Genomic DNA, 13,874 nt, shown 5'->3' with positions numbered 1-13,874 from the left:
GTATCCGACCGGTCCGCAGGGGCGCGAGAAGCCACAGCCATGTCCGCCCCAGGGGAAGTGGCGATGGGCATGACCTGGGCACCACGTACTCGTGCGTGGGCGTGTTCCAGCAGGGTCGGGTGGAGATCTTCGCCAACGACCAGGGTAACCGCACCACGCCCAGCTACGTGGCCTTCCCAGACACAGAGCGGCTGCTTGGCGACGCCACCAAAAGCCAGGCTGCCCTGAACCCACACAACACGGTGTTCGACGCCAAGAGGCTGATCGGGCACAAGTTCGCGGACGCGACTGGGCAGTCGGACATGAAGCATTGGCCCTTCCAGGTGGTGAGCGAGGGTGGCAAGCCCAAGGTGCGCGTGTCCTACCGCGGGGGGGGACAAAGCGTTCTACCCCGAGGAGATCTCCTCTGTGGCGCTGAGCAAGATGAAGGAAACGGCTGAGGCATACCTGGGCCAGCCGGTGAGGCGCTCTGTGAGCACGGTGCCCACCTTCTCCAACGACTGGCAGCGCCAGGCCACCAAGGACGCGGGTGCCACCGCGGGGCTCAACGTGCTGAGGATTATCAATGAGCCCACTGCGGCCGCTACCGCCTATGGGCTGGACCCGCAGGGCGCCGGGGCGCGCAACGTGCTCATTTTTGACCTGGGCGGGGGCACCTTCGACGTGTCAGTCCTCAATATCGATGCCGGTGTCTTTGAGGTGAAGGCCACCGCTGGAGACACCCACCTAGGTGGAGAGGACCTCGACAAGCGGCTGGTGAACCACTTCGTGGAGGAGTTCCGGTGGGAGCACAGCAGGGATGTGAACGGGACTAAGCGGGCCCTGCGAAGGCTGCGCACGGCCTGTGAGCGCGCCAAGTGCACCCTGTCCTCCAGCACCCAGGCCACCCTGGAGATAGACTCCCTGTTCGAAGGCGTAGACTTCTACACGTCCATCACTCGTGCCCGCTTTGAGGAGCTATGCCAGACCTCTTCCGCAGCACGCTGGAGCCTGTGGAGAAGGCCCTGCGGGATGCCAAGCTGGACAAGGCACAGATCCACGACGTCGTCCTGGTGGGCGACTCCACCCGCATCCCAAAGGTGCAAAGCTGCTGCAGAACTTCTTCAACGGCAGGGAGCTAAACAAGAGCATCAACCCTGACGAGGCCGTGGCCTATGGGGCTGCTGTACAGGCGGCAGTATTGATGGGGGACAAGGGTGAGAAAGTGCAGGATCTCCTGCTGCTGGATGTGGCTCCCCTGTCCGTGGGGCTGGAGACAGCAGGTGGAGTGATGACCACGCTGATCCAGAGAAACGCCACCATTCCCACAAGGCAGACCCAGACCTTCACCACCTCCTCCAGCAGCCAGCCTGGGGCCCTGATCCAGGTGTATGAGGGTGAGAGGGCCATGACCAGGGACAACAACCTGCTGGGGTGCATTACCCTGGCCTCACGTGGAGTCCCCCAGATCGAGGTGACCTTTGACATTGATGTCAATGGCATCCTGAATGTGACAGCCACTGACAGGAGCACAGGCAAAGCTAACAAGATCACCATCACCAATGACAAGGGCCGGTTGAGCAAGGAAGAGGTGGAGAGGATGGTTCGTGAGGCTGAGCAGTACAAGGCTGAGGACGAGGCCCAGAGGGACAGGGTAGCTGCCAAAAACTCCCTGGACAAGATTCCTGAAGAGGACAGGCAAAAAGTGCAAGACGAATGTCAGGCTGTCCTCACCTGGCTGGAGCACAACCACTTGGCAGAGAAGGAGGAGTATGAGCATCAGAAGAGGGAGCTGGAGCAGATCTGTCGCCCCATATTCTCAAGGCTCTGTGGGGGGGGGGCGTGGTGTCCCTGTGGACAGCAGTTGTGGGGCTCCAGCCCACTAGGGGAACCCCAGTACTGGTCCCATCATTGAGGAGGTCGATAAGTCAGCTGTGACTGTAAGGATTGGGCTTGTGAGCCTTCTAGATTGTCTTCTATGATCCTGACCTCTAACTTCAGGGATGGGGGTCTTGCTGCCCCAAAAACTGGGAGCTTTCTTCTCAGTATGTCTTAATCATTTTTTTCTTTTAATTTAATCTTCTCCCACTTCAAATGAGAAGTCATTAAACTTATTATTAACATTTGCGTGGCACTTTAACTTTGCTTTTACCTACATTTTGTGTATTTTGTTACTTGTATGTATGGATTTTGTTATGTGAACTATAGGTCTAAATAAACTTTTAAAACTCATTCTTGGTTTTTACTCCAACGAGTTAAGTACATGAAGGGGCTAGGCTTTCAGAAACAAAAACTGTTGGGATGAGTGCTGAAGGAGGAATGTGAGGAAAATTCACGAGGCTTTGTGCATGATTTCTATAGGGGAAAAGTGGGTGAGGGGAAGAGTGTGAGGCAGACACGTTGCGACAGTACGGAAGTGTGAGGGTTGATACAGAGGAGAGGCCAGTGGCTTACAGCGCAGAAAGAGGGAGGGAAGAGGTGGAGTTGGAGAAGCAGAGAACGGGGAGAAGCTTGAGTACTGACAGGATTACCACGTGGGGCCCCAAGATAAAAATTCTGTATTGGAACCTAGTTTAGTTTGTCGGTCTGTGTGTCCTCATACCACCGACAAGTAGTTTACATGCTCATTAGTTGTTTTTAATGATGTCATTTTATCCGTTGTTCTTTTAGAGAAAATACCCCAAGTTCAGGACTCTGGAAAATGGTCTATGTTAGAGATAGTATGTCTGGTGGTGCGATTAAAGTTACCACTGACCTTATCTATAGGAGAGAAATAGCGTGGTCCCATCTGCTTTCTGCTGATGGCCAGAGGATACTCGTAAGAACAACAGTGTAACATAATGGTTATGTTGGAACCAGGCTCCATAGGTTTTCAGCTCTGCCACTTTACACGGCCCAAATTCAACTCTCTGAGCTTGTTTCCTTTTCTATAGTGGGGATGATAATGATAATAGTACCTACCCCAGGATTGTTGGGAGAGTTCAGTTAATTAATATAGTGTAAGAGGCAAAGAAGAATGTTAGGCATATATCAAGAAATATTCGCCATTACTAATTACTTTTAGCTGAGTGTCAACGGTGTACCATGTACATAACATACACGATCTAATTTAATCCTCACAGCAACATCACGGGGTATTATTCTTTTTTAAAGGTGAGGATTCTGAGGTTCAAAGAGGTTAAACAATTTACTCAAGGTCACATAGCTATTAAGTGGGGGCAGGGAAAGGGAGGGCTGGAGTTAAGAACACTGCCGTGTCTGATTCTGGAGCCAGAGCATGTCACTTCACAAATAAGCCATAACTTCACATTAACAGACCTTCCCCCCGATGTTGTGGGATTGGATACACGATTCCTTGAGAGAACTTGTGTGAACTAGTTCCCATTCCATCCAGCCCACACTGTATCTATCCTATGAGCAAGGGAGTTTCATTTTTATCTCAGAAATGAGGGTGAGCTGGGTTACAGCCATGCTACATTGTGTTTACTTTAGGGTAAACTCTTGCGGGTGGAGAGAAGGTTGCATGAACTACCCACTTGTCCCTGTTGTCATTTCACAATTTTAACTGCCCAAGTCCTATGCAACCTGGTTTCACACTGAAGAAACCTGCAAAAAAGAGATGGAGTTGCACACACATACTGTATTACATTCTCCCTTTCCTGAATTTCTTCCCAACTTCCAACATTGACCACTTCAACGTGTTTGTACTTCCTAACAGGAATGATGATACCCACAGGGTTTACATAGTTTCTTGGCATTTTAACAGCATGCCTCTTTGTCTCTCTCTCTCTTTTTAAACACACATACAGAGTGTAACAAGGAAGATTGTTTTGTGTTTCGTTGTGAAAACACCTCAGATCCTACCATCTGAGCGCTATATTAAGTTTGGCCTAAAGGTTTCTTCAGGCATAGTGAACTGTGATCTAACTTGATGTGTAAACAGACTAAAACCTACTCTTGTGACAAGCAGCTGAGTCCCAGCCAATTACAGGCAGCCAGCCATTCAAACCACGTTCAAATAAGACAAATGTAACCAATCCAGCTGTTTCTGTACCTCATTTCCATTTTCTGTACATCACTGCCCCTTTTCCCCTTTTCTATTAGTTTTAAACCGATTGGGCAGCAGCCCCAGAGTCACTCTGAATCTATCCGGTCCTGGCAAGTGCCCCATTTGTGAATTGTTCTTTGCTCAAATAAATTTTGCTAAATTTAATTTCTCTAAATAGAGAGATTTAAACAAACTAACCACTTCATCTACTTTTAAATGACTGTTGATCTTTGTGGTTTAGTTTATTTGGGGATTGTTTCTTGTATAACAGGCATCTAAAAGTCCTTATGTTGTATACAGTCTTAGTTGGATCATTGTAATCATAGCTGTGTCACTCATTTCCTCCCCCCAAAAATATTAGAACAAATTGAATCAAAATACATGCCCATTATTAAAAAATAAAATCTTGCTACAAGCAATTTCTACTCCTCATGGGCAACCACTCGTAAGGTTTTATTTATTATAATTTTTAATTTTACAATAATTTTAGATCAACGGAAGAGTTGCAAAGATTCCACAGAAAATTATTGTATATCCTTTAGCCAGCTCCCCTAATGTAAGATCTTACATAACCATACTACACTTACCACGCCTAAGAAATGGGCATTGGTACTATTAAGTAAAATTCATAGGAGGCCATTGATTTGGGCTGAGCTCCTGCACTAGGCCTCCTCTTGTAACAAGCAGCTGAGGAACGCGCTCTCGTAACAAGGCAGCCAGCTATTCAAACCATGTTCAGATAAACAGACCAAACCAAAATGGAGTCACTCACGCTAAAGTTCCATGTCAGCAAGCCGAAATTAAGATTATCTCTCATTCTCCTTCTCAGAAGTCAGGAGAATGAGAGATAATAACCAAATTCCCAAACAATCCAGTTTCAGTCGGCATGCTAATGAAGTTCCCTCTTCAATCTTCTTTAATCCTTACAGAAAAGTAACCTGAAGTAACCTAATGTCAACCAACCAGCTAGTTTCCTATTGTTCAATTTCTCTGTTCCCACCTTACAAGGAAAGTAACTTTGAAAAAATCAGTTTGCTTTTTGGTTCTTTCTACTTTCTTCGGTCCTTCTGTCTATAAAATCAACCATCTCTGCTCAGCTCATCAGAATGCTCATTCTATCTTACAGAATGAAACATCGCCCAATTCTGCAAATAAAGCCAATTAAGATCTTTAAACTAAAGTTGTCGTAAATTTCTCTTTGACAGTAGAATACTAACTAAACTGTAGACTTTATTCAGATTTCACATTTTCCCATTAAACCCCTTTTTCTGTTTCAGAAGTCAATACAGGATACCACGTTGCATTAGTTATCATGTCTCCTTAGTTCTCTACAATCTGTGGTGGTTTCTGTCTTTTCTTGTTTTTCATAACTTTGACACTTTTGAGAGGACTCGTCAGGTGTTTTGTAGATTGTCCCTCAGTTTGGGTTTGTCTTGATATTATTTCATGATTAGACTAAGGTTTGGAGGAAGAATACCACAGAGGTGAAGTGCATTATACCAGGCGGTACATGATATCAACGTGACTAATCACTGCTGATGTTAACCTTGATCACTTGGTTAAGGTTCAGCTTTGTTTAAAAACTATTTTTTAATGGCTTTCTTACGAATGCATTCTTAGTCCATTATCCTCTTCAGTTTAGACAGTATTTAATTTAAGTTAGTATCCTCTGTTTTAAGCACAGGGTCTGACATATTGTAAATGCCTAAATGATAACAAGTAAAAGGTGGCCTGTTGAAAAAAAAGGGGGGGGGTGGGAGTGGGAAGGGAAACAGGTTAAAGACCAACCCGTGCAGGGCCGAGCCCGTGGCGCACTCGGTAGCGTGCTGCGCTAGCAGCGCGGGGACGCTCCCGTCGCGGGTTCGGATCCTATATAGGAATGGCCGGTGCACTCACTGGCTGAGTGCCGGTCACGAAAAAGACAAAAAAAAAAAAAGACAAAAAAAAAAAAAAAAAAAAAAAGACCAACCTGTGCAAAGGCACTTAGATCAGACAGACCAGTGCTTCTCAAACTTTAATATACATAGGAATCACCTGGGAATCTTACAAAATGCAGATCCAGTAGGTCTGAGGTGGGGCCTGAAATGTGCATTTCTAATGAGCTCCTAGATTGTGTCACTTTAACAATTCTACATCCATTTTACTACTAAGCAAACTAAGGCTCAAAAGGGTCCAATACATCTCCCAAGGTCTAGTAAATGAGACAGAATGTAGTTCTGTCTGGCTAACTTTCATTAATAAACTTAAAGATCTTTCCTCACACTTATGAACCTACATCCCACATTCAACTTCTTAACAGCTCTCCCCTCTTCCCCAAAGGACAAGGCTTTCTTCATACCCAGTTCGTTCCACATCAGAAAGTGTCTTATTTGAGACCTTCTAGAAAAGGAGTTCTTGAAACAACCAACTCCGTAAGCGTACTCCTCCCGGCACCCCTCCCCACACCCCCATTTGGTCTGTTGATTTATTATTATTTTTTCTTGTTTGGTATGTTGATTTCTTTTCTTGGTGTTCCATGACACAACAAACCTACTGAATTAGAATCGGTGGTGGAATTGGGGAGGGCAAGGCGGTGGAGAATCTGATGCTTACCAAAGTTCGGCACTACTGCCTTAGAGTTAAGCTCAGGCTTGCTATAGCAAATTAAGGGATCCTGGGTCGAGGGCTTTTCTTTGTTCAGTCAGAGGAGTCTTGGTATCTGCCTGCCTTAGTATGCTCCACATATAGAAAGGAGTCAAACATTGTGGCTGAATAACGGAATGAATAAATAGGCACTGGGAAGCTGGAATCTAAAGTAAAAAAACAATTTTTTTTTTCATAATTACACATAGATCTTAGGCTCCCTGATTACACAGACCAGCCTCCTGCCTAAAATACAGAAAAACAGATTTAGTTCTATACTTACAGTGGTGCACTTATAGTCTTTGCACTTGTAGCTACGGAGGATAAAGAGCAATTTTGGTCAACCTAATACTTCTTTTTCCAAGAATTCAATTCTATTTGCCAGTTGGTTCAGTCTTAAGCAAAATGATCTTTTGTCAGGAGTGGGATTCGAACCCACGCCTCCAGGGGAGACTGCGACCTGAACGCAGCGCCTTAGACCGCTCGGCCATCCTGACACAGAAGCCTGCGTACTCTTATTTCACCTTAAGTTGATCATGCACTGATGGCCTAAGCTGTCGTGCTACATTAACGTTGTCAGTATTTATTGTTTCAGATAAAACTCAAACTCTTTTTGTAAAGCAGGGAAAACTAACTCCTCCCACAGCCCTTTCCTATTCCCTACTTCCTCCCACCCTAAACCTTAAAGCTCCATTTTCCCTGGCGCCCCTTCGAGCGCTCCACTCCTTCTCTGGAGGGGCCCAGCCACGCCAGGGTGGCCCCCGGGCCGGTCGGTCTCCCTTGAACGTCTGTCCCAAATCGCCGTTACTGAATCCGACACCCAGTGGATGCAGTGCGGAGCCTCGCGGAACAGCGGAGCTCAGAGCTGCGCCCGGACGTGAGGAGAACGGGGGTCGAGAGAAGGCGGCGGAGGAAATCCTCGGGCGGAGCTAAGCCTCCGTTTTCTCGCAGGGCTCCGCGCCGGCGCCGCCTTCCCGGCTCCCGGCGCCTGTGGCCTCTGCGTTCCCAGCCCTGCGCCGTTCGCTGGCACGGCGGATTCAGAGAAGTTGGTCCACAGAGAGCGAAGGCTCCACGTGCCTCTCCCCGGGGTCTCAAATCCGTGTAAAATACTAGTAAAACTCGACTGTAAACTCGGGGCCTCTGTTTCTCTACATAGTAAATTGTGACGCGAAAGCCACTCGGGACGTTGGTGGTGTAGTGGTGAGCATAGCTGCCTCTGGAAGAGTTGACTCCGGTTCAATTCTCAGCCACCCCAGGCCTTATGTTATCGTGAAATGTTTCACACGTTACGCAAGCCAGTTGTAATTAGACTGAAGCTTTCTCTCCCTGCCTTGAACTTTAGTCCCCAGCCCCGCCAAATTTTGTCGGGATTAAATTCTGAAGGTTTTCTTCTCTCCTCTTTCTCCCTCCCATTTTATTTATTTTATTTTTATTTATTTATTTATTTTTTTTGCGGTTATCAGTGATTTTTATTTTACAGTTGCCAATATTTTACAAGCATTTTTAAATCTGTACATATCACCTTTAAAATCAGAATTTTTCTTTTTTTTTAAAAATTTTATTTTATCGATTTACATTGTGGCTGATTATTGTTGCCCATCACCAAAACCTCCCTCCCCCCCTCCAGCAATGTCCTTTCTGTTTGCTTGTCGTATCAACTTCAAGTAATTGTGGTTGTTATATCTTCTCCCCCCCCCCCCGGTTTTGTGTGTGTGTGTGGGGGGGGGAATTATATATTAATTTTTATTTTTATTTTTATTTTTTTATTTTTTAATTTTATTTTGTCGATATACATTGTGGCTGATTATTGCTCCCCATCACCAAAACCTCCCTCCCTTCTCCCTCCCCCCCTCCCCCCCAACAATGTCCTTTCTGTTTGCTTGTCGTATCAACTTCAAATAATTGTAGTTGTTATATCTTCTCCCCCCCCCCCGGTTTGTGTGTGTGTGTGTGTGTGTGTGTGTGTGTGTGTGTGTGTGTGTGTGTGTGTGTGTGTGTGAATTTATATATTAATTTTTAGCTCCCACCAATAAGTGAGAACATGTGGTATTTCTCTTTCTGTGCCTGACTTGTTTCACTTAATATAATTCTCTCAAGGTCCATCCATGTTGTTGCAAATGGCAGTATTTCATTCGTTTTTATAGCTGAGTAGTATTCCATTGTGTAGATGTACCACATTTTCCGTATCCACTCATCTGATGATGGGCATTTGGGCTGGTTCCAACTCTTGGCTATTGTAAAGAGTGCTGCGATAAACATTGGGAAACAGGTACACCTTCGACTTGATGATTTCCATTCCTCTGGGTATATTCCCAACAGTGGGATAGCTGGGTCGTGTGGTAGATCTATCTGCAATTGTTTGAGGAACCTCCATACCATTTTCCATAGAGGCTGCACCATTTTGCAGTCCCACCAACAATGTATGAGAGTTCCTTTTTCTCCGCAACCTCGCCAGCATTTATCGTTCAGAGTCTTTTGGATTTTAGCCATCCTAACTGGGGTTAGATGGTATCTCAGTGTGGTTTTGATTTGCATTTCCTGGATGCTGAGTGATGTTGAGCATTTTTTCATATGTCTGTTGGCCATTTGTATATCTTCTTTCAAGAAATGCCTATTTAGCTCTTTTGCCCATTTTTTAATTGGGTTGCTTGTTTTTTTCTTGTAAAGTTGTTTGAGTTCCTTATATATTCTGGATATTAATCCTTTGTTAGATGTATATTTTGCAAATATTTTCTCCCACTCTGTTGGTTGTATTTTAACTCTTTTAATTGTTTCTTTTGCTGTGCAGAAGCTTTTTAGTTTGATATAATCCCATTTGTTTATTTTTCCTTTGGTTGCCCATGCTTTTGGGGTCATATTCATGAAGTCTGTGTCCAGTCCTATTTCCTGAAGTGTTTCTCCTATGTTTTCTTTAAGAAGTTTTATTGTTTCAGGGTGTATATTTAAATCCTTAATCCATTTTGAGTTGATTTTAGTATATGGTGAGAGGTATGGATCTAGTTTCATTCTCCTGCATATGGATATCCAGTTATCCCAGCACCATTTGCTGAAGAGGCAGTCCCTTCCCCAGTGAATAGGCTTGGTGCCTTTGTCAAAGATCAGATGGCAGTAAGTGTGTGGGTTGATTTCTGGATTCTCTATTCTATTCCATTGATCAGTGTGTCTGTTTTTGTGCCAGTAACATACTGTTTTGGTTATTATAGCTTTGTAGTATAGCTTAAAGTCAGGTAGTGTTATGCCTCCAGCTTTATTTTTTTTGCTCAGCATTGCTTTGGCTATGCGTGGTCTTTTATTATTCCATATAAATGTCTGGATAGTTTTTTCCATTTCTAAGAAAAATGTCTTTGGAATTTTGATGGGGATTGCATTGAATTTGTATATCACTTTGGGTAGTATGTACATTTTCACTATGTTGATTCTTCCAATCCAAGAGCATGGGATATCTTTCCATCATCTTGTATCCTCTCTAATTTCTCTCAGCAGTGGTTTGTAGTTCTCATTATAGAGATTTTTCACCTCCTTGGTTAACTCAATTCCTAAGTATTTTATTTTTTTTGGTGGCTATTGTAAATGGGCAGGCTTTCTTGATTTCTCTTTCTGCATGTTCACTATTGGAGAAAAGAAATGCTACTGATTTTTGTGTGTTGATTTTGTATCCTGCAACTGTGCTGAAATCATTTATCACCTCCAAGAGTTTTTTTGTAGAGGCTTTAGGCTGTTCGATATATAGGATCATGTCATCGGCAGACAGGGACAGTTTGACTTCATCTTTTCCAATCTGGATGCCCTTTATTTCCTTCTCTTCTCTGATTGCTCTGGCTAGTATTTCCAACACTATGTTGAATAGGAGTGGTGAGAGTGGGCATCCTTGTCTAGTTCCTGTTCTTAAAAGAAAAGCTTTCAGCTTTTCCCCATTCAGGACGATATTAGCAGTGGGTTTGGCATATATGGCTTTAATTATGTTGAGATACTTTCCCTCTATACCTAACTTATAGAGGGTCTTTGTCATGAATGAGTGCTGAATTTTATCAAATGCTTTTTCAGCATCTATAAAGATGATCATATGGTCCTTGTGTTTGAGTTTATTAATATGGTGTATTACATTTATTGATTTGCATATGTTGAACCAACCTTGCATCCCTGGGATGAATCCCACTTGATCGTGATGAATAATTTTACGTATGTGTTGCTGTATTCTGTTTGCTAGTAATTTAGTGAGGATTTTTGCATCTATATTCATCAAGGATATCGGCCTGTAGTTTTCTTTTTTGGTTATATCTTTACCTGGTTTTAGTATCAGGATGATGGTTGCTTCATAGAATGAGTTTGGGAGATTTGCGTCTGTTTCAATCTTTTGGAATAGTTTGTAAAGAATCGGTGTCAATTCCTGTTTGAATGTTTGGTAAAATTCTGCTGTGAATCCATCTGGTCCTGGGCTTTTCTTTGTTGGGAGCCTTCTGATAACAGCTTCAATCTCCTTTATTGTTATTGGTCTGTTCAAATTTTCTACGTCTTCATGGTTCAGTTTTGGGAGCTTGTGTGTGTCCAGAAATTTATCCATTTCCTCCAGATTTTCAAATTTGTTGGCATATAGTTGTTTATAGTAGTCTCAAATGATTCCTTGTATTTCAGATGAATCAGTTGTGATATCGCCTTTTTCATTTCTAATTTTTCTTATTTGAGTCTTCTCTCTTCTTCTTCTTTTTTTTTTTTTTTGTTAGCCATGCTAATGGTTTGTCAATTTTATTTATCATTTCAAAAAACCAACTTTTTGATTCATTGATCTTTTGAATTGTTTTTTGGGTTTCAATTTCATTCAGTTCTGCTCTGATCTTAATGATTTTTTTCCGTCTACTAACTTTAGGTTTGGATTGTTCTTGTTTTTCTAGTTCTTTAAGGTGGAGTGGTAGGTTGTTCACTTGCCATCTTTCCATTCTTCTGAGGTGAGCATTTAATGCAATAAATTTCCCCCTCAATACTGCTTTTGCAGTATCCCACAGGTTTTGGTATGATGTATCATTGTTTTCATTAGTTTCAATAAATTTTTTGATTTCCTGCTTGATTTCTTCTTGGACCCATATGTCATTAAATAGAATGCTGTTTAATTTCTATGTGTTTGTATAGTTTACAGCGTTTCGTTTGTTATTAATTTCTAGTTTTAATCCATTGTGGTCTGAGAAAATACATGGGATAATTCCAATTCTTTTGAATTTATTGAGACTTGATTTGTGACCTAATATGTGATCTATCCTGGAGAATGATCCATGTGCTGATGAGAAGAATGAATATTCTGAGGTTGTTGGATGGAATGTTCTGTAGATATCTGCCAATTCCAATTGGTCTAGAGTATTGTTTAGATCTTGTGTTTCTCTACTGATTCTTTGCCTAGATGATCTGTCTAATATTAACAGTGGGGTGTTCAGGTCCCCTGCTATTATGGAATTATTGTCTATTGCCTTCTTTAGGTCTAATAGAGTTTGTTTTATAAATCTGGCTGCTCCAACATTGGGTGTGTACATATTTATGATTGCTATGTCTTCTTGATGGATCAGTCCTTTTATCATTAAGTAGTGTCCCTCATTGTCTCTTTTTATGGTTTTTAGTTTAAAGTCTATTTTGTCAGATATAAAAATAGCTACTCCAGCTCGTTTTCCTTTTCTGTTTGCATGGTAAATCTTTTTCCATGCTTTCACTCTTAGTCTATGTGAATCTTTATGGGTGAGGTGGGTCTCTTGTAGGCAGCATATAGTTGGGTCCTCCTTTTTGATCCAGTCAGCCAGTCTGTGTCTTTTGATTGGGGAATTTAAGCCTTTTACATTAAGAGTTGTTATTGAAAGGTTGTTGATTTATTCCTAGCATTTTATTGGTTGTTTGGTTGTCTTAGGTGTCTTTTGTTCCTTGCTTTCTGATTTACTGTTTGGTTTCTGTGTTTGTTGGTTCCTTAGGTTGTAGATAGCGTTTTTGTTGATTGTTTTCTCTTCATGAATGCCATTTTTATTATACTAGTGGGTTTTGATTTTTCTTGGTTTTTTATGGCAGTGGTAGTTATTTTTCAGGAACCAAACCCAGTACTCCCTTGAGGATTTCTTGTAAGGGTCGTCGTGCAGTAGTGAACTCCCGCAGTTTTTGTTTGTCTGAGAAATATACTATTTGCCCTTCATTTCGGAAGGATAGCCTTGCAGGGTAGAGTATTCTTGGCTGGCAATCTTTGTCTTTTAGTATTTTGAATATATCATCCCATTCCTTTCTAGTTTTTAGGGTTTGTGATGAAAAGTCTGATGTTAGCCTGATTGGGGCTCTCTTATAGGTGATTTGATGCTTCTCTCTTGTTGCTTTTAAGATTCTCTCTTTGTCTCTGAGTTTTGCCAATTTGACTATAACAGGTCTTGGAGAAGGCCTTTTTGGGTTGAATATGTTTGGAGATCATTGAGTTTCCTGGATCTGAAGATCTGTGGTTTTTCCTATACCTGGGAAGTTTTCTGCCACTATTTTGTTGAATATGTTTTCAATGGAATCTCTATTTTCCTCCCCTTCTGGAATACCCATGACTCGGATATTTGAGCGCTTAAGGTTCTCTGATTTCTCTCAGATTTTCTTCAATGTCTTTGATTCTTTTTTCTTTCTTTTTGTCTGCTTGTGTTATTTCAAACAGCCCATCTTTAAGTTCAGAGGTTCTCTCTTCAACTTCGACAAGCCTGCTGGTTAAACTCTCCGTTGTGTTTTTTATTTTGCTGAATAACTTCTTCAGTTCAGCAAGTTCTGCTACATTTTTTTTCAGGACATTGATTTCCTTGTACATTTCTTCTTTCAGGTCCTGTATACTTTTCCTCATTTCATCATGATGTCTAGCTGAGTTTTCTTGTATCTCATTCAGTTTCCTTAGAATTATCACTCGAAATTCCTTGTCAGTCATTTCAAGGGCTTCTTGTTCTATAGGATCTAGAGTTTGAGATTTATTAACTTTCGGTGGTGTACTTTCTTGATTTTTTGCATTTCTGGTATCTTTTTTTTTTTTTTTTTTGATGTTTATTCATTGTGGCAGGGGGTTTCACAGTCCACCGGTTTGAGACTATTGACTAACTAAGATGTTGCAGTGGTTGCCAATTTGGTATGGCTACCTCCGTGACTGCTCAGTTGGCCTCTAGTGTCTTGTGTGTATGGTTGCCTCAGGTCTTGGGCCTCTCCAGGGAGCCACCTTTCTGGTCAGCTTGGACTCTGCTGGGCT

The 13,874-nt window shown here is 42.6% G+C and overlaps 1 non-coding gene and 1 pseudogene across 1 annotated transcript; one reads left to right on the top strand and one right to left on the bottom strand.

Moving 5' to 3' along the window:
• The first annotated feature begins 39 nt into the window (after nucleotides 1–39).
• Nucleotides 40–7,762, top strand: LOC134384361 (heat shock 70 kDa protein 6-like; annotated as a pseudogene).
• Nucleotides 7,064–7,146, bottom strand: TRNAL-CAG (transfer RNA leucine (anticodon CAG)). The gene has a single exon. It is a non-coding gene; the product is annotated as a tRNA-Leu (tRNA).
• Nucleotides 7,763–13,874: the final 6,112 nt, after the last annotated feature.

Source organism: Cynocephalus volans, chromosome 8 (assembly GCF_027409185.1).
Source record: "Cynocephalus volans isolate mCynVol1 chromosome 8, mCynVol1.pri, whole genome shotgun sequence".
NCBI classification, from domain to species: domain Eukaryota; kingdom Metazoa; phylum Chordata; class Mammalia; order Dermoptera; family Cynocephalidae; genus Cynocephalus; species Cynocephalus volans.
The sequence above is the reverse complement of the archived record's forward strand: the minus strand, read 5'-3'. Positions and strand labels throughout refer to the sequence as shown.